The sequence below is a fragment of the Uloborus diversus genome, chromosome 6, assembly GCF_026930045.1.
Source record: "Uloborus diversus isolate 005 chromosome 6, Udiv.v.3.1, whole genome shotgun sequence".
In the NCBI taxonomy this organism is placed as follows: Eukaryota; Metazoa; Arthropoda; class Arachnida; order Araneae; family Uloboridae; genus Uloborus; species Uloborus diversus.
In genome coordinates this window covers 84,648,481-84,670,605 of record NC_072736.1, presented here as the reverse complement: position 1 = coordinate 84,670,605, position 22,125 = coordinate 84,648,481, and positions in this window count along the sequence as shown.

Sequence of the window (22,125 nt, the reverse complement as noted above, 5' to 3'; positions counted from 1 at the left end):
CGCCTATGCGCCCTTGCACCCTGAACATTATTTATTTATTTATTTTGGCTCATTTTTTTTTTCTGCTCACAAACCTGTGCGACTTGACTTTGATTTTTTCCTTTAAATTCGTAAACCTGTGTACCATCGGTATTTTTCCTTTCTTTTCTTTTTTTGCACCCCTTTCCTTCTTCTCCCCCCCCCCCCCCCCCACCCTCTTTTTTTTTCTTTTTCTTTTTTTGGGCACCTTTTTTCCCCCACCTTTTTTTGCGCCCTTGAGAGGCCAAGGTTGGCACCCTCTTGCGAGACCCAGTCCGCCTTTGGGTTAGTGCAAAGCAAAGGGAAGTTTGAAAAGTTTTTCATAAGCTAACTCTAGGAAAGTTTAAATTAAAAAAAATAATAATAATAAAACACATTTAAAAGCCCGTTAGGCAGAACAGGAATTTGTTAAATGTCGATGAATAAAGATATACATTTCTTCCTATAGACTTAAAAAGTAAAAGAAAATGTTTAAAACTTTATTTCATTTAATTTCATTTCATACTATTTATTTTTAAATAGCGGTTTACAAACTGGAAGGAGCACTTCTTTTAATTCTAGTAGGTACCACAGAAAGTTTGAAAAATTTGTCAAACTTGTAATTTAAGAATGTTCCAATTTTGAAAAAGTAAACACATTTCATAATCCGTTAGAAAGAAATTTGATAAAATTTTCTGGTGGTGAATGAACGAAGATCTTTTTTTCTTCTTATCGTTCCAACGAACTAGAAAGCGCCTTTCTTAAGGGCTAATGCAGGGAAAGATTTCAAAAGTTTTACAAAATCTAAATTTTTAATAATTCAGTTTTTTTATTTGTGTTTGATGTCGGTTGTATATTTTCAATAATTTTATTCCTTTTCTAATTTATGATTTACTGCACAAAATTTGACTACAGACTTTTCTTGCAACAACTAGGCGGCTTTTTAGTAATTAAAAGCCACACTAAAAATATTTTTTTCTTTCATTCTACATTTTAGTAATAATCAACCGTGTGATATTTATGGTAAAAAATAATTTTGCCATTCACTATGCTTGAAATTCCTTCATCAGTGACAGAAATATATTTGTATGGCTTAATTAACATGAGTATTTATTACAAACTAGCTGCGTCACCCGACTTTGCACGGTCTTCTTCGAAAATAAAAGTTATGGCAAGTGACGCGTGTTTAACAATCAGGTTTGAAAAAAAAAAATAATAATAATAATCTGCAAAATTTCCCGACAGATCACGGAAAAACAAACAAAAGGATATTTTTAAATCTGCCGATTACAGGAAAAGCCTGAAACAAAAGCAAGCATCTTATTCGTTCACAGTCGAGTTTCTTATCAATGATTTTATCCACGCTAATTATTTCTGAGACCGCAGCAGACGATAAATTTCCGATTTAATATTGATGATCCTTTACTTTAAAAAATACTTTTAAATTTTCTCCAGCTGATTTTGCAGGTTTTGAAATCCAAAGGAAGTAAATCTACCTCAGGGGTATTTTTCGCGAACTTTCGTATGAGACTGAAATTAAGACAATCGGATTAATACTTCGGGTAAAAAGAGCCCTTTTCGGGTCCCAAAACTAAAATCCGAACGATTCGTTTCTTTTTTGGCGTTTGAACCCCCCCCCCCCCTACGTTCCTTCTCCAGTGCCCAAGTATACCTCCCTCCCAAATTTGGACGGGATTCGACGTAAACTGTGAATTTGTATGGGGAACATACGTGCACATATATTCTTTGTTTTATTTATATAAATAGCATTATTTATTATTTTATTTTGTCGTATGTGTTTTCAAATTTCCATACATAAGCTTTTTTTTCCTGCATTGGCAATGGAGTTACTTGCAACCCTGAGACCCGTGTCTGCAATTCTTAATATCATTTGAGCAATTTTAACGTGGTTACTATCATACAATGGCAGCATTGCAATTGTAAAGGGGTATGATTCTTCCTTTTCCGAGAGGGTCCTAGTTTCGAATCTCGCATGAGCTCAGTATTCTTTTTTTGCGAAATTTTACGAACAAGAGCATTTCAAATCCTGTCCTGTTTTATGATGTCCCACCACAAGAATGACTTAATTTTATGAATCAGCTTAAAAAAAGAGAATAAAATAATTGACCAAACATTTAAATTAAATGCACATTAAAATGGGGGTGTATTGGAGGCGCTTAACATTAATTGCCCTAAATTTCATGTCAAAATTTCACGTCAGCGTTTCGCTGATGTTGGATCTTGGTAAAAATGTGAATACGGAGATTGACTCCCAAGTAATCAGAAGGAACAAAACTATTAAAAGAATAGAAAAATACTGATTTATACATGTTACAAAAATAGGACAACATTTTATTTCAACTTCAAAGAATACATCTACTTCAACAGCTAATCGAATTATCACCGTATGATAGTGATGGCCATAATCGAGAACTTTTGATAATTGAGATCCCGGGAATCGAGTACTTCTGATAATTGATTGATAGACAATCGAGTTCTTTCGAAATCGAGAACTCGAGCGAGTGACAACTCATTATGAGATAATCTACAACTCGGGCACTGTTAATCGAGAACTCGAGATGTGACGATCAAAAACTCGAGACGTGACAATCGAGAACTCGAGATGTGACGATCGAGAATCCGAGATGTAACGGACAAGAACTCGAGATGTGACAATCGAGAACTCGAGATGTGACAATCGAGAACTCGAGATGTGTTAATCGAGAACTCGAGATGCGTTAATCGAGAACTCGAGATGTGATAATCGAGAAATCGAGATGTGTTAATCGAGAACTCAAGATGCGTTAATCGAGAACTCGAGATGCGTTAATCGAGAACTCGAGATGTGACAATCGAGAACTCGAAATGTGACAATCGAGAACTCGAGATGTGACAATCGAGAACTCGAGACGTGGCAATCGAGAACTCGAGCAGTGTTAATCGAGAACTCGTGATAGTCGGGTGAATCGGTCATGAGAACTCGAGTAGGCCCATCATCACCGTATCACAGCTAAATGGTCGTTGGAATATTATTCCTTAAGCAGTTAATATAAACGCAGTTCAGGGGAAAGCAGTATTAGATTTCTGTTTCTTTTAAAACACTCACAGATACACAAAAGCTAAGCTCTTTTTATAAACCCACGCATTTTTCAGTAAACGACAGTCAAACAGGAAATAGAAAGGTGTACTGAGTGCTGAAAAGTTATTTGAAGTTTTCAATGGACACGGAACAAAGGCCTTGTGTTCACACAATAATGGGCAAGTCTCCAAAGGAAAGACCGAAAGGAAACATTTTCACTTTTTCTTAACAGATTACAGAAGAACATCTTTATTCGTCTTCAATCAAGTTGTTTTTATCCATTTGAAATTTATTAATAGTACTTGTAACAATGGTTTTTTTTTTTTTTTTCTTATCATCAATAATTTTACGAATCGTGATTATATAAAAAGTGATTGCACACAGCAACCAATTTTTTTGAACTGTCGTTACAATCATAAGCATTTTATTAGTTTTGTTCAAACTTCTTTGTCAGCATTATTCTAAACAGACGGAGTTTATTTTGACTAGTTAATAGAGTCAACAAAATCTGTGTCGTAAGCCGAAACTACCGAGAAAGGGGAAGGGTACTAGGCCCAGAGAAGCTCAGTTGTACTCAAGTGAAGAATACAATAATACGAGGGGTTTTATAAATAAGTAATGCGCCCATCGCTCTTAACTTTCTTTCTTTTACAAAAATAGGACCAGCCATTCACAACCACTGGTCTGACGAACCGGCACCAGTCAGCGGAAAAAATTAGCTGGTCCTCAGATATTCTTATCTGTGCTAGCTAACAATCGTTCTCTTATCAGATTAATAAATAAATAAAATAATATTCTAACTAAATTTTTAAAAATTCATTTAAAAAAAATTAAAAAATATAAATACAAAGAAAATCAAGTAAAACATATCAGGTGGTAATTTCTGTGTCAAACTTGGTACTACTTTTCATAATTTTCTTTTTTTTTTTTTTGAAGGCTTACTTACATGGGTATATTAATCAATAATTACCTCAAGTACATTTAAATTTGAAAGGTAACTATAGTGAAATCAGCTTTTAAAGTTTTTTTTTTTTTCATTTAGGGGGGAAAAATGTCTGTCCGCGAAATTTGTTCACAATTATTTCCTCGTTTGCAGGTCCAAAAAGGTAGCGACACACTGTACAAGCCTATCAATGCATGGTGTTATATGTAACTCTCTAAAGAACGTAAAATCTTTTCTAGATTAATTGATTAGAACCATGTGGAACTGAAGCTTAAAGAAAGAGTTGTCGTTGAACTCTTCTGGAGAAAAAAAGGTTGTGCACCAAGGGAATCCATAATCGCTAGAAGAATTGTTTGGGGGATGCTGCAATGGATGTCAGCAATGTGCGGCGATGGGTGAAGAAATTTCTGGCAAACCAAGAAACGACTATGATATCAGTCACAGATGCAAATGAATATCGTGCTGATGAATTGATTCGAGGAGACAGACGTGTTTACAGTCCAGAATGTTGCTGATGCAATGAACGTCTCGTATGGCTCTGCCCAAGGAATAATTACTGGCTTGGGATATCACAAAGTACTAAAAGCAGGGCTGAGGGGGGGGGGGGGGTGACCGACTTCCGCTCCATCTTCAACAATTTTAGAACTTTTGACTCCAATTCATTTGTCCCAAAATCAGTCCAACACCGACTATACAAGCATAGGCAGAGCTTCGGACTTTGAAGGAAAATGATTGACTCCGACTTTTGGAACTTTAAATATTCGACTTCAGATTCCGACTCTGATTCTTTAACCCCAAAATCACTCCGACTCCTCAGAGCCCTGGTGCTAAATGCTCAAGCATTTGACTGTTGTTAATTGGAGGAAGTCAGTGGAAGTAGGTAAAGAGCTCCTGGAGTTTTTGCAGCGGAGCAACAAAACAGTGGTCAGGGGAAGAACGAAGGGAGAAAAGAAACATTTTTAATTATTACCTCCGTTGATTACAGTCGTATAATTATGCAGCCTAGCCAAACACGTAGCTTCAAAAATTACGAATCTATTGATACCTGGTTTGATGCTCAGTTTTCTATCTTTAACCAGGAGTAGTGATGACACAGATGCATAGATAGATAAATAGACGCTTATGGATATCACGACTTTAAATATTTTAGAAGAGCGGTGCATCACTCTTGAACAAAAATAATTGAAGTTGGAATCTTTAGACGATGACTTTTTGAATAGTCACTTTCGTTTTAAAAATTTGAAAAAAAAAAAAAAAACCGTCCTCACCTGGATAAAAACTCTGACGGAGAACAAATGAACTAAAAAACGGCTCATTGAATAGGAATTATATGCTAAGGTTTGATTTTTTTTACGCATTGGGTCACTCATTCTTAGTCAGTTTTGTTTGCGCTTTAGGTGAACTTAAAAACTATGTCCACCTGAAATAATAAAAATACCGCCGGAAGAGTTGAGCTTTTGTTAATCTAGTTGCATAAATTAAATCAAAAATTATTTAATCAATGAACCATAAAATGCTTTATATTCAAAAAGAAAAAAAAAAAATCAATTCCAAAATACTGTAGGAGGCGCTGCCAAAACTAACTCTCATTGTTTTCTGAAGTTAAAGGGAAATTTTTAAAATATTTGTTCGTGTACAGTACTGTACATGTATTCAGTGAGGAATTTTTCTTTGGTAACTAAACAAAGGAAATAAAATGAACTTCTGAAAAATACACACATTTCCCCATCACATAAAGATAGCTGAATTAATTTCTGTTGTGAAAAACCGACTTAAATCCATTTTTTAAAAAATACTGATTTTCGGCAGAGAGAGCTTTGAAATGTGCATTCGAGTTTTACGCGCGAATTATTGACGTTCTACTCTGGCCCGTCATTTCAACGTTTTTCAAGGGGGAAGGGGAAAAGTGTGTATACTCAATGCAAATTATGGCGAAAAACAACCAAAACCACACTCACTAAAATGTAGATACATTAATTTCTCAAAGCCGGAGGGGGGGGGGGGGGAATGCACCTTCTGACCCCCCTAAATGACTACCCTGGTTCTAATGTACTCATATTCGAAGCGCAATGGGAGCTCAGGAACTAGACCTAGAGAGATGGTAATGATCTTTTCTTCCTGCATTAAAGGTAGGTTGTCATAATAAAAACATAATATCCATTTGAAAATAAATAGAAAGTACTTACATGAGAATGATTGAATTCATTTATAAAATACTACCACGGTATTTACTGATACAAAGCAAAGAATTCAACAAGCATTGCAGATGTTCAGCAACTGCAAGGACATCAAATTGAAAATGAATCCACGTATGCTATAGAAGGAGCTGTCTTCTGAGGAAACGAAACGGCACAAAACACTCATGTTCGAAATGCAATTAGGACTCTATTAGCACCAATATCAACATCACACTTAGTAAACAAGTGCAGGACCACCCTCCATTGTAATCCGAAGCTATTTTGGCGTCATTCTCTCTACCACAGCATGCGAAAGCAGACGTGTCACCTGAAACTGATCAGATTCACAACGTGATCAGTTTCCATAAACACGATGCCCAATCATTGGATGGGGGATGATATTAAATGTCCTTCACGTTAGTGAAAAAATCCTTTCAGTTGTAGGCCATCTGATACGGGGCTGAACAAACGGTTAATTGGGAGTTTCCACTGCCTCTATAGTTTAGTTGCCGGTCTGCAGCTTTCAGAATTCGAGTGGTAATTATTAATATAGTTGAATGACCTACAAGTGTCATTGAAGTTCATCGATTTCTATCGAATTCAGTTGTTTATTTTAGTTATAGTCATTCGGGGTTACTTTGAACCATGTGGGCTTGCACCACTTGATATTTTGTAGTACTTATTTTGATTTCAAGAGAAACTGTAGAAGCTCAACGCTGGTACTCTGATGGTTTGATGGCAGGGTTATAAGATCAGTTATCGGAGCTGATAATTAATAATTGAATGATCTTCAAGTGTGATTGAAGTTCTTTGATTTCAATCGAATTCAAATATTTATTTTTGTTGCAGTCGTTTAGAATAACCTTGGACCACGTGGGCTTCCATCACTTCATGTTTTGTAGTACATTTGACTTCCAAGAGAAACTGTAGAAGGATAAACGCTGTACTCTGTTGGCGCTGGCACCATACTCTTAAGGTGATGAGTTTGACTTCAACCCTCCCTTCGGATGTACAGGTTGGGCTCAAGTTATTGAGAGCATTTCGTACTTGAATAAAAAGATAACAAATTGGGGTGCATGTTTGATCTTTTACTGAAAAGAGAACGTAAGGGAGTTTTATACACCACATTTTGAAAAATAATAAAACGTTTAACATGAGCTCAGTTAGTGAAACGCAAAATATAAAGCTGAAATTCAACTTCGCGGCAAGTATTTTCTGCAGGTACTCCTCCAATTACTTGAATGATTCATTGTTTTAGCTCGTCCAGAACTGGAGTTGCGTACACTCGATTACAACACATTTGCTTTCATGGAACCGCAAAACGCACATCGCCTTTTCATGGATGCCCATCCCTCCAAGGGTGATGACGCACCCCCCCCCCCCCCCTCAAAAGGCATAAAACACTCCCCCAAAAATGAAATCGAAAACCCTTTTAAATTAACCCCCTTAAAATATTCAATGGCGCATACTGCTCCAAGGATACCCCTCCTGGGCACCCCTGGCTTTTTCCTGTACCGTAGCCATTTGCGGACCGACACCAATCAGAAAATTTTGCCGAGAAATGCCCGTTGAGATATGTACCTGCTTACATGTGCAAGTTGAAAAAAGAAGCGTGTCTGTACATGCCTCATTTTGTTCTTATTGTAATTAAAGCTTGTAGTGCGCTCAACGAAGTAGGGTCAGTTGGGGAAAAAGGAAACAGAATTTCAATTTTTCAGCTTTAAATCCTTCAATTTCCTTTGGATGCCCATTGAGATATGTAACTTAGTGCTTTTTTTCTAGGACTTGACTGTTTGTCAACTAAAGAAATCATCTGTCCTTTCGTCCCACAGCCCATGATGCAGGGCCAAAGAGAGGGCATGTCAGCCTAGCCAGAAACTAGAAACTTGACCTTGGGAAGGCCCGACACGGAATCAGAATAGTATAAGTTTTAAAAGTTTTATGGGGCCGGGTGACCAACAAGGGACCCGTCTTGACTCTGCTGCTATGGGATAAATGGAAACACTCCATTTATTACTCCATGAGGTTGACGTAGGTAGGTGATCTCACTATAAACAAGCAGTTTAGAAGCTTAAGTTCCTGATCAACAATGCTGAATCTGCGGCTCGTGGGTAGCTGCAGACACGCTGAATCCTCCAAATGTAATCTGAGATCTTTTTTTTTTTCTTTAAATCACACAAAAAATTAAATTACTCGCTGAATTAATGAAAAATACACACACAAGTGTAATTTAAAATTTAATCTTCAGAAGAAAAAAGGAAGTGAAAAAACATTTATCTCAGAGTACTGGATTCAAAGGGTAGATGGAAACCAATAAATTGAACTTCAAAAATAACAGGTAAGGTGAAATTTATAAATAGATGTTTTCAATAACTTTGTCCATGACAAGTAAAACTATTTCATATCAGTTACTTCGCATTTGTTGACCGGATTGGAAAATAAAGAATCCCAAACTTTAAAAAACAACTTTTTTCACAGTGGTCTCTTAAAAAAACGATGACGTTTGGAAATACAAGGAACTCTCATAATCTATTTCCTTTGTTACCCAGTATTCACTTGCCAACATTTTTAGTTTCATTTTTTATTTATTTATTTTAGTTTCATTTACAAACATGACTCTTTGACAATTTGAGCACCATCTAGGCAAAATAAAAAGCTACTTAGTTGAAGTCTACCAGTAAGTGGTTTGGTCCAGTCTTAATCTGTGACCTAGATTCAACACATCTCTTTTATTGAGAAGTTAGAATGTGTATATATATGGTACAGAAGCAAATTTTAATCCATAAGTCACCCCGACTTCAGACCTTTTCCGGCAAACACAATGAAATTCCAATGAACCCAGTGAGTGACACCCTACTCAGTCATGGTTCACGGACTTGTCCAGAGTGTCTGTCGCCAACCGAAATCGATTCTTGGACCATAGGTCACGTGACCTCATGGATCGTGAGATCTGGAGAACAATAGGATGCAAGAACAATCAGATCTCCGGTTCCGCAGAATGATTTCGATTTTCATGGAACAGCCACTGTATGTGTTTTATATTTCTCTTTTTATTTGGTAACATGTACCGCTGCTCATCTCTCGTGGACAAAGCGAGGCTGGTTTTATTTTGCTTGTTACACAGGTTTTACTTGAATATGATCGATGGAAATGCATATTTGGAGCAATCCGTTTTGTTAGATAGCAATGTTATTTTAATCTCACAAAGAATGAGTAGGAATCCATGAGGAAGGGCTTGGAATGAAAATTCATTTATAAAGATTAGTCTACTTAATAGTAAACTCTATTTTAGAAACTTTTGTGGGCCTATTGTAACAGGTGGTTTATTGCTGAGAATTGTTCAACTAAAAGGGCAATCGCATGTAAATATGAATAGATCTTTATCTTTTTTTTTAGATCACCGTCTTTCGCCAAGCTAATGAAAAAAGTTGTCTTCCACAACTGCTCGATTCGGCGTCCAATTCAAATTTTCCCGTTTATCTAACTCACACTTGAATACTTATAGTATGTTCTTCTTTTTCTTCTTCATCTCTCTCTCTCCCACTCTCTTTTAGTAATTCTATCCGAAATAAAATTTAAGCATAGATTTATTTTTAGAGCAAATAGGTATCGTTCCAAATTGTTTTTAACATCGCTGAACCAAGTAAAATGTGTTCAAATTATTTTTAAAAACAGTTTTGTGAAAAAAATCGGGGGGAAAAGGTACCAAATGCAAAATTACAGCCACCGTGTGGCCCTGACTGAAAAACTGCGACCATTTCTACATAATCTAACTTTGTGTGCAATACAGTTATTTTTCTACACTGTAAGAAGAAACTACCGTATCACCAGGGCCGATCTTAGGGTGTGGGCCGTCCACGTGCAAAGACAAGAAGTGAGGCCTCTCATATTATTTTTGAAATAATTTTTAACAATTTTAATCTACTGAAACTTTTTTCACCTGAAGTCACAGAAACTGGTAAGATTCAAAAAAGCTCCAGTTGTTGCGGAAAAAATTAGGAAAACAGATAATGAGATCATTTATTTAATATAATTTCGTATAAAAGAAAACGGGGATTGTTTATAAGCGCTGTAAAACGAGAGTAAAACCGTAGACACAAAAATCGATTGCTTCCTCTATTTTTTTTTTCTCTAAATTGTATGGTTATTATTTAATTGCAAACTTTATTTTTCAAACATGCATACTGAACTTAAAAACGCCTATGCCTGAAGTACAGTAGCTGATTTGCTGGTTTGGGGATCCATCGCAATACATTTTTGGGAGCCCATTATTAATGAACAGAACAAGTTAAATGTTTTCACTTGTCTTTTCAGACCCCTGTCGTGTCCTTATATTATGGGACATCTTCCAGATGCGGCACGATAAACCCACCAATGCTTAGGTCATATTAACCATTTTCATATATATAATAGCCAATGATCGAGTAGCGCTCCTGACGTCATCAACAGTGAAACACGGGCCACGGCATGATAATTTGATAATATGTTTTAGTAATGTTTAAAATGCAGGGAAAGGCTTTATTGTGACAAGGCTAAACTGGACCCGGGAACTAAACTGTAAGACTCATTTCAGGGGTAAGAAGAAACGAAAATGTGGTCAACAAACAAGTAACGCTATCTATTGGAGTTTAGGGTTAGTACACTGGAGTTAGGGTTAAAATGTCAACTATCAAAATATCCCCAAACAGGCAATGGCTTCGTTCAAATGTAGAAGCAATTTTCACCCGTCATATCTTGACGGTAAATTTTCGAGTATTTTATATTTCCGTAAAGTGACTTCCACAAAAAGCACTTTTGAGACGTTTTAGTATAGCATACAAAGAACGATGTTATAAGCACCCCCAGAGCAGCTGATAAGGGGGAGAAATCTTCTCTATTCCAATATTGCTGTCTTTGACACGAATTTTGCAATTAAATCAAAAGAACGAAAAAAAAACCGCAACTGAGCTACGGCCTGATATCAGGTTATCATTGTCTCGGAAGGTTGGTTTTAAGAAACTTTTCGAATTGAAAAAATTATAATAATGTGTTTTGGTTTAAATAAATGTTGTTCATATTTCTTCAGAGGATTTTGAGTGTGAGAAAATGAAAAAGTTGATGAAACGTTAAAGCCATTGATCTTCCATTTCAACCTTGGATTCAAATAATATGTTTTAGAGCTGAATATTCCTCCTAATGATTCAAAGAAAGTTCTTTATCAGAACAATAGATTTTTTTTCTGGAATTTTTCCTATATTTCAGTATTCAAGCGCGTATCTTACATAATCTTACATAATGCAAGAAGTATATTCTTCACATCGATTAGTTTCATTTTGATGAATTCGTAAAATATTTTATTTGATTCATAGAATTCTATGCAGCATACGGCAGCCTCCTATTTTGGCTACCGGTGTGCCGCACGCACTGCCCACCTGCTAGGATCGGCCCTACGCACCCCTGAAAAGTCTCCGTGAAGCTGGGTTTTCATAAACTCGTCAGTGACCAAAGCTGTATAAGTTACTCGAAAAAAGTACGTAATCCCATAAGAGGTTTTCTTGTAGTACGGCAAGTTTTTTTTTTTTTTTTTTTTTTTGTTTTGTTTTCTCTCTCTCTTTGTACAATGGCGACCTAGGCACAGGCAGCAACCTAGGGCGGCAGAATTTAGGGGCGGCAAGTTTCGAAGCTGAAACATTTTTCTTCACTTCAAGTACTAATATCTGTTTCAGCGCCATAAGATTCGCTGCTTCAATGCTTTAAAAAGAAGACAACAGAGTGTGTACCAGTGCTTGAATATGCAAAACATAATTCGAATATTCAATTTAATTTTAGAGCCTGCAAATTGCGTGAGTAAACAGTCTCTTGAAAACATTAATATCTGTTGCAGTGCCATAACATGAACTACTTTAATGTTGAAAATGATAATTAAATGTGTGTACCAGTGCGTGGATATGCAAAACCCTTGGAATTTAACTAAAAACTCACTTTATTTTTAAGGACTTTACAATTATTTAAATTTTATTAGTATATTATTATTTTACATTATTGTAATTACTATTATTATTCAATGGGCGGAGAGGGAGGCCGGTACTCGTCACTATCGCCTAGGGCAGCAGAACTACTAGAGCCGGCCCTGTACAGTGTTGAACGTACTTTTTTGGAGGAAGGCAAGAGAGCGGGCTTTTTTTTTTCCCCCCGCTTATAATTTTTCTTTCTAAGTTTATTCTAAACAGTGAAAGAAATTCTTAAGAGATTGAATCTCACATAAAATCACCCCTAAGGACACATTTTTCTCCATAAAAAATAAAAATCTTTAACAAGCATTGTCTTACTAAAATTTCCTGTTCAAACTACCATGCAGTGAAATACGATACAGGGTAATTCGGAATTAATCTTTTAAAAGATCAAATTCTTTCGCTGCGAACACTTGTAACAGGGAAAGACAGACGGAGCCAGTAGTGCTGCAGGGTACGAAGAATGTCACTAATGATTTGATCTGCAAATCGAACTCGTTTATGTGGTAGAGAAAAGATGAAGAAAGAAGAAAAAATCCTGTTATACAAACCAGAGCAAAGCACTACTAATTTTTTTTCTCTTTAAACGGTTTTTCTTTAATTGTTTGACGGAATGGGGAAAGTCGTGACGGTGCTGACATTTTTTAAAATGCTATCGTTAAGTGGAGGTAGAACATTGCTATCAGAAGAAGAAAAACTACAAGTAGTGTAGTGTAGTTGAATCAGTAAATGAACACTTAAGCTCAATTTCATTTTCAGAAATTCATAATATTTTTAAAATTTCTACTTGAAAAATCTGCTACTTGATAATTAAAGCAATTAAAGCATCGTATTGAGAATTTGCATATATATATATATATATATATATATATATATATATATATATATATATATATATATATATATATATATATATATATATATATATATATATATATACAGGGTGTTCCGTTTTAACCTGCAAGACTTCTATTTTCGCAACTGTTAGTACTACATGCATACTTCCAATTGCAAAAATTATCAAAATCAGATGCAGGGTTAAGATATTGAGAGTTTGAAGCAAAAATGAAAATGGGTCAAAAAATACAAAATTTAGTTTTTTATACGGGCCCTAGGTCCCCTAACTTATATTCAAGGAAATAATCTCCATTGAAAAATAATTCCAACACAGAAAGTTGGACATTAGTACGACCAATCTTCACCGAGATGTAAAACGCCGCGTTTTGAGACTTAAACCACTTTACACTCACCGTCAATAACACCTTTTAGGGTAAAATACAGCGGTTAACAAGGGTTTAAAATTATGTATGTGCATAGAGTGTGGTTTTTAAAATTGATTAAGGTTTTTAGTGTGTTTTTGCGTACCATGGTATAACATTTGCTTGTATTTTTGAATAGCAATGGAAAAAAAAAATACTTTGTTTTTTTACTTTGACAACCTGTCATTCTTTTGAAAGGGCGATAAGTTCCAATCTCATTTTTCATATGGTCCCTTAAAACTTTAGACTTGAATATCTCCTTGAGTTTTTGTAGCACAAGTGTCAATTTTTTTGTGTTAGTTAATATCTTTCAATGGAGATTGTTTCCCTAAACATAAATTATGGGACCTGGGGCCAGTATAAAAAGTTAAATTTTGTATTTGTTGACTCATTTTTATTTTCTCTTCAAACTTTCAATATCTTAACTCTGCATCTGATTTTGAACATTTTTGTAGTTGGAAGTATGCATCTAGGACTAATGGTTGTGAAAACAAAGGTCTTGCAGGCTAAAACGGAACACCTGTATATATATAAAATTTTGTCAAAGAAATTGCGTTTGTGGCTGTCCCACGACCAAGAGAGCCCATAGCACCTACAGCCTAGAAATTTGGTACGAAATTACTTCGGACCCCTGATGTTTGCACCTTGGAGTAGTTTTTTTTTAGCAATCACGCATTGATTATTATTCTCGCTTGACCGAAGTTGATGTTGCTCTTTTTTCAAGGCTTAATTCAAGCAGACGTTTACGTTTTTCTGTATAATTGGGCTTTTTTTTTTTTTTTTTTTTCAGAAAAAAGCACCTATACAGATGAACCACCAAAACTTCATCGAAATACAAATTGGTTCTTTAATCTGTGAGTGCGAAAGGACCACTATATTTGCTCGCTATAACCGAAAAAACGGGTTTGCACAAAGCTTCTAAGAATTAGGACATATTTATTTAACATGAAGCAATACTTTATAAAAAATATAAAAAAAGTTTATTCATTGATAAAAAATATTAGTAAATAAAATATATTTCAATTTTAATCCTTGTACATATGTTTTCTGTATTCCGTACTGTGTTCTTCCACAAAAACAACATTCAGGAATGATACTGTACGAAAAGATCATCAACTGATACAGCACACAAATCAGAAAGCAATATTATTGAGTTACAATATCCTTCTTCTCAGGGTTTAGGACTTATTACCAATTTTCAGTTGACTTCAGAATGCTAAAGGATTTTTTTTTTTTCAAAAAAGGATAAACTGAGCTGAAAGTCAATAGAAATTTTACGATACAAAAAATATTTCTCGCTTTAAGCGGGGTTTGCTCGTTAAAAGCGAGTTATACTCCTTTTGATTTAACATTGTACCAATCAAATCTTTCTGATTTCCTCGATAAATCCAGGGGTTCTTGTTAAATCAGGGCTCGTTTTGAGCGAGTTCGACTGTAGATTTTTTTCCATAATTTCAAAACCGTTTGTTACGTTTTTTATTTCAAAAAATGTTCCATATCCCGTCTTGTTTGCCTTACTTGAAAAATACGTTGATATTTCGCAAAGCATTTAAGAATGAGGAAATGGTTCATACACACATTAAATTTCAACTACATGAGGTACAACCCTCAACTAATTGGACAAGATTAATGGACAAGAAAGCTAATTTAGAATTAAACCTGACACTTAAAAAATTGAGTGTATAATGCTTACAGTTCAATAAAAATAAAGCAGTAAGGAAGGAAGCTTGTGGAGAAATGTCAAAGATGGTTTTAGAAGACTTTAATTGGTCCCAAAAAATTGCAATGATTGATGAGACACGAATTAATGGGTGTGACCTTGAAATCTGAAGACAATAGAATGAATAAATAATATCCACAGAACGAAGATTCAATTCGCGATTGATTGTAGCGAAAGGAAAACATTCGCTCGTTATTCTTATCGGCTGCTTTCTTGAAAGTCAAACAGTACTTAGAATTTTTGTTTTTGATGCATTAACTACAACATGTTTCAGTTAATTATAAGCTATTTTATTTAATAAAGTTCAATAGGAATAAAAATTAAAGATAAATTCTTTTTGTGGTCTAGTCCAGAAATATGTTCCGCGACAGTTTATAATCAGTTTTTCAAGGCTAACTTAAAAGATTCACTGTCCCCGAAAGGCAAGGCAGACTCTTGTCCCTTGTCAGTTTCGTCTCTGGGCTTCCCCCCCCCCCCCTTCTCCCCATAACATTTTCAAAACTAATAATACTCTGATTCCGGAACTCTTTCAAAAAGAACGTGGCAAAACGTGAAAAAAATGAGAAAATTTAAAGCTTATGTTATACCTAAAAGCTAAATATAAATCCAAATTTATATTATTCGGAAAAAATATAGATTTGAAAAAAAAAATTCCGAATTAAAATTTTGCGTTTTCTATTGTTTAATGTACATTAGTTAGCTCTTAAACTATAAACACTCCATAAAAACAACTAGGAGCGTACAAAATTGTCAAAAGAAAAAAAAAAGTTGCTTTTGAAAGTGTTCAGTCACTCTCCTAAGAAATATATCATCTCTCACTGCCGTAGTTTACACACAAACAATTTTCAATTTATTAAACTGGAAGCTTGTTAAACGCTAACAGAGATATTGAATACTTACGAGGTTAAAGTTCACAGTATTTTAATTAACCGACTTAATAATTGTAACCAATCACACATATTGATGTTCTTGCTTCAAATTGAAGATATTTCTCTCTTTCTGATGCTTGTCATGCTCATGTATGATCCGCTTTCTTTTTATAAACATTTGCAGTCCTCAAGTAACAAAAACCGACTTCAATCCAAATACATAGTTAATGCCCAGATTATATGCAAATGCTTATGTGCACGTGCAATTGCAAATTTGTCCTCTTATGACGTTAGTGCATTTAAATGCAGAATTAAACGAGCATACTTTCCCGTTATCATAATCGACTTTCTAGTATCTGGTCAATATTCTCAAAATAACTAAAACTGCAGATTTTTTCAAACCCAACTCATTAATATTTATAGCTAATTTCTAGAAATATATCTTTATATTATAAAGAAATAGATGCGTAACAAATAAATAAACGAACAAATAAAGTAGTAGCACCTTTTAAATAAAGGAGCTAAGTTATTATTTTCCAATAAAAAAAATCTTTACTCGCTTCCAAAAGAATGAAAAATAATGACCTCATTAAAATAAATGCATTATAGCAACAAAAAAAAATCGTTTTTTCCCCCTGTTGACCAAAAAAATAATTAAAAAAAAGAAGAAAAAGAAAGTGCTTTCAAAAACAAATAAACAAAAATAAAATGTCAACTTACAGAAATAATTTTCATTATTCAAAAAAGAAAAAAAAAAGTCTGCTAAGTTAAGAGTCGGGAATCGAAGGTTTTTAATTCCAGGACTCGGAGTCAGAACGATCTCTTTCTCTCCGCAACACTAACAATTTTTGCGGAATCGCTTATTTGGGGATAAAGAAGTCGGAATCGGAGCCGAGGACTTTAAAGTTCTAAGAGTCGGAATCAGTCATTCGCCTTCCCCCGTGCCTAAATTTTTGCCAAAGCTACGAAGCTAGAGTTGGAGTCGGGGAGTCAGAGTTCGACTAAATTTTGGGTACTGGAGTCAGAGTCGATGGCTCTAAAATTCTAGGAGTCGGAGTCGGAGTCGGTCATCAAGAGCTATTTTCAATAAAATTTGTTTGAAGCAAATCCGCCTTTAAGTTCGGAATCTATATTGATATTTAGTTTCTCCATAGGCGTTAATGTTAAAGGATTTGAGCTGTTCAAAATTGAATAGAAATTCGTTCAAATTGAAAAGACATTTTCTATACATGTTTTTCATCAATATCTTTTTCTAACAAAGTTTGTTTGAAGCGAATTCGCTTTTTTAAGTTCAGGATTTATATTTGTCTTAAAATTCCTAGTTAGGCGCTAATGTTAACTTTTATTGAACTGTTCAAAATCGAAAGAAAAATTGTTCAAATCAAAAAGTGAAACATGGGAATGAGGTGTCTTCGCCGAGATCTTTCGAACAAAAAGAAAGGTGGTTTGAATCAGATTACTCAATCAAAAGTTGACATAAGATAAAAGGGAGGACAGACAGACATGTTTTTATTTTTCGCGATATTTTTAAGATGCATTAAGCCTTTTTTCATGCTTTTCTTCTTTTTTTTGACTTTTACTGGGAAAGTAGGCTAAAAACGGAAACTTTTCAAAATAAATGCATATCACAGCTGTTTTCAAAAGCTGTAAGTTTTTTTTTTTTTTTTTTTTTTTTTTTTTTTGCCTTAAAGAGATTTTGTAAAAGTTGAAGATGGTTTCATAAATCTATAACAAAAGAAATTTTTTCAGGGTATATCGCTATTTATTGGTGTCCCCCCAGTTTCGCCGACACGAAATTTCCTTCCCCCTATTTTTCAGTTTCATTCTCACCTTTTAATATATAAAAAGGGAGAAGAAATTTTAACTGTCGGTGAAACTGGCAATAAATCAATTTATTGCAATGAATGTAAATAATGGGTATATCACTTTCGGTGTGAATAAATGTTTAGATATGTATTTATCGCCTTAGTAACAAAACGAAAAAGTAGAAGATTTTATTCAGATTTGACAACACTCTAGGCATGATTTAAAAAAATATTATTGTGTACTTTTTAGATTTTAATGCGTATTTCAGGTATTTTTAGAGCATATATGCATGCATATTTTCAAAACTTTTTAGTACACATAATCCAGACTTAGCTGATAATAATACCCGCGTGTAAATATATAGCTATGGTTCTTTGCATGGTGAAAACACTCTTTGATATTTTTTATAAGGATGAAATTTCCATTGGAAGAGTGGAACTTATGAAAACAGTTGGGAATATAATAACAATCAATTCCATTAAAAAATAAATTCCAAAATAGTTTTGCTTTTCAAACCTGATTCCATTATAAACGAAGAATGAACGATATGTTTACTCCTTTGTTGTTCTTTCGTTGGAATTTTATCCTCACGCGATGTTGATTTTTAAAAGCGATGTTTTATTTATTTATTTATTTATAACTATTTTTCAAGTCAAGCGGAAACGAATCTTTTTATTTTTTTCTCCTCGTTTTAATAATGCATTCTGATTCAATTCTCCAGTCACTGTTTTGCAAACTGCATTTTTTCCCCTCTGTTTTCCATCAAATAACTCTCAAAATCATTTGTTTCAAGATGTATCTGGGGATTTATTTCAAGGCGTGGGTCATTGTCCCTTGAAGTGAAGTCTTTGTTATTTATTACAGGAGTAATATTCATTTTGGAGAAGTGACACATAGAAGTGACGACACAGAAACAGTAAAAAATATAATAGTGATTCGAAATTTCAGAATTCAAATTAATTTTTTCTTCTTTTTTGCAGTTCATCTGCAGCGGTATCGAACAGACGATAGCGCTCCAAGTACGCTAGGAGTCTTAGATCGCCTTAACTTACTATACGATCTATACAAGAGTTGTATGTACATTTAATCCAAATAAAAAGCGAATGTTTGGTGCACTTGTAGTTCAGCGATCGTAAGTTAATATGATTATTTGTGTGAATATAACGCTTTCATAAAAATTTGGTCAGGATTATCCGGAGATCCGGATAAACGGGAACCGAACATACGAGGTTGGACTATATCTCCAATTCCAATTTTTGAGCAAATGCGGTTTTTATTTTACAATTATTCTCAATTTGTTAGTGCAATACTTGGGTTGCCCATCATCCTCAGACAGTCAGAGAGCTTCAAAATGGTCAAAATTGTTTAAACAAAACAGGAAAAGCTTTTGTTAACTCATATGTTTTTGTAGCGACTGATATGTAACTTTTTCCTAACAGAAATTGCTTTGGAGATACCTACTTTTGTAGCCATATACAAAGTCCGAAAATATACTCGACTAAATTCTTGAAGCGTATTTCCGGTTTTCAATAAGCGTTAAAAATACCCCATGAATCCAGCAACTACTGTTCGTCTTTAATTTCGCCCACTTTTGAGCGAAGAATATTATTCATCAAACTAATGAATCAGATAAATGATTCCGTTCAAACAAGTCCTCAGGTTCAAAACACTCATAACTAGACCTTCGTTACTTCTCTTATTTCATCAGTTACGCTCTTTTTCATTCGTCATTCGTCAATTCGCTCAGATTCATTTTTGACGTCGCAGATTAAAAATAAGGCTCTTTACTCCAGAAGGGTTTGCCGACCTTTGGTATATATGGTTACATTGGTGAATCATTTCAAACTGAACTAAACTTTTAAGTGCAATAAGAACTAAATAAATTACAAGAGAAATAATGAAGGTAAGGAATTAAACAGATAAACACGCAATGGGGTCGTTTCCAAATTTTTAAAAGTATTTTTTTCTGAAAGAGCACGCTTAAAAACACAGGATCTGACCATTTTTTAAAAAAATTGACTAAGTTTAAATTTTTTAAAAAATTACTTTAATCGGTACGCTTTCATTGTTTACGCTTCTGCTGATGACATCACAAATGATGAAATGCCATTCACTGTTACCATTCACAGAGCACAATATTAAGTTCGCATTTTTACTCACATGTACTGGCAACGATATGGTTGATAGCAAGCGTAGAGGGCAATTTTTAATTCGCTTCTTGATTATCATAACGTGGAAACGCGGTGAAAGATGCGGCAAAGAACATCATTCGTGACGTCATCAAGACCACGCCTTGTTTGAAAAATCGGACATTTAAAAAAATTAATAATAACAAAATAACTGTTGGGAAAATAACAGTATTTCCTGGGTCCATGTTTTTTTTTCTGCTTATTCTATCAATTTCTGTGACTAAAAGTAGTATTTTTGAATGAAAGAAAAAAACCCCATTAGAGAGCAATTTTTTTTAAACTTTTTTTTAAATCAGTGCGCAGTATTGTGTCATTTAGCATGAAAATTATTTCCTGTGATGCAATGTGCAATGAATCTTTTCTTAATGTTCTTTTTGTGCATAAATTTAGAACTCTTCAAAATTTTTATAGTTCAAAGGTCGTTTTGCGGAGAAAATTTATTTACTGACGTACATAAAATATTCAACTCATCAAAACGTTTTTCAATGTACTTCCATTTTTGGAAAACTATTTGTGTCCTAAAATCGTTTCCTGTAAAAGTTTACAGTAAATGTATGGCACGGAACAATATCATACATATATATTGTTGTTCGTAATACTTTGTTTTTCCCGCCAGAGCAGGGTGGTGAAGCGGCTTACAATCGGAAGAAGGGCAGGGCGCAGCGCCCTCCTGAAAAGTTCTGGGGGAAACACTATTGTACATTTTTGCTTTTCTTTTTCGCATTTTTTTAGGATCTAACTAGCTGTTCTAGTAAATGAAGTAAAGATGTTTAATATAAATATATATAAAAAAAAAGATGCATAAGGTAAGCAGTAAGTTTTTACAAGATATTAATGTACTGAACAAACTTAATGATGCACTTTTCTTAAATTTTAAAGAAAAATAATGTGGGGGTTGGGGCTGAAAAAAGTACATTTACGATGGTTTCTGGCATTTTGTTTCCGTTCTTTATTTCTTCTTTATTTATTAATTATTATTACTTTATTGTTATTATTAATTCATTTCGTTATACTAGATTAGTTTATTTTATTTCTTTATTATTTAAAAAACTTCTTTAGTTTTCAAGTACGGTTAAATTTTTCAAAAGAAATTTTTTACTTCCTTTTACAAAAAAGGAAGTATTGTATTCGCGAAAAAATTTTCACTCAAAAATCGACCTTAATTTCCATTTTACTCACCCCCAAATAAATGATGAGTTTTTTTTTCGACTCGACCACGCATGCATAAGTGCCTAAGAACGTATAGACACGCGAAATATCCATTTTGACACGATTCCCGAGTTAATTACAACGAGTTTTATCGTGACGTCCGTATGTGCGTATGTGCGAATGTATGTCGCATAACTCAAGAACGCTATGTCCTAGAAAGTTGAAATTTGGTACGTAGACTCCTAGTGGGGTTTAGTTGTGCACCTCCACTTTTGGTTGCATTCAGTTGTTTCTAAAGTGGTTTTTTTTGCCCCTTTTTGGGGGGAAATCATTGTTAATTTCGATGTAAACTCAAGTGATGTTATAATTTGGCCGACACTTGGCAATATATCGTTAGTCTTTTGGTCGCCAAGTTTTGTCGCCAACTCGGGGACAAATTTGGCGATTTTTGTTTTTAAATCTGATTTTAATTTGGCCACTGTTGGTGATGTTTAAAAAGTAAACTATTGAATCACATTAAAATTGCCAGTAATGGGGAAATTACATTAAATTGGGGTAAAAGGAAGTCATGTGAAGAACACATCAGCACTATTAGATGTTTTTTTAACGTTTGATGTAACGCATGATGTACGTTTCCAGCTCGACGCGCAAAACCGTATCCATAGGCTTTAATACAAATCCAACAATTCCAAGAAGGGGAAAAACATGACTTTTCTTTTCTTCAGAAAACAGTGTTGTTAAACTCAGAGTTAAATATTGCTCGCAGTGATATTGAAAAAATTTTCTGAGTGTTACCGGAAATAATTTGGCTTCAGCTGTGCATATCAGATGTAAATGAATAATTAATATTTATGAAACTGTGAAAATGTATAAACAGTTTTTGTTCCAGCAATTAATCTTCCAGATGTTGTATCTTTTTGATAGGATACTGTCGTCTTCACTCAATG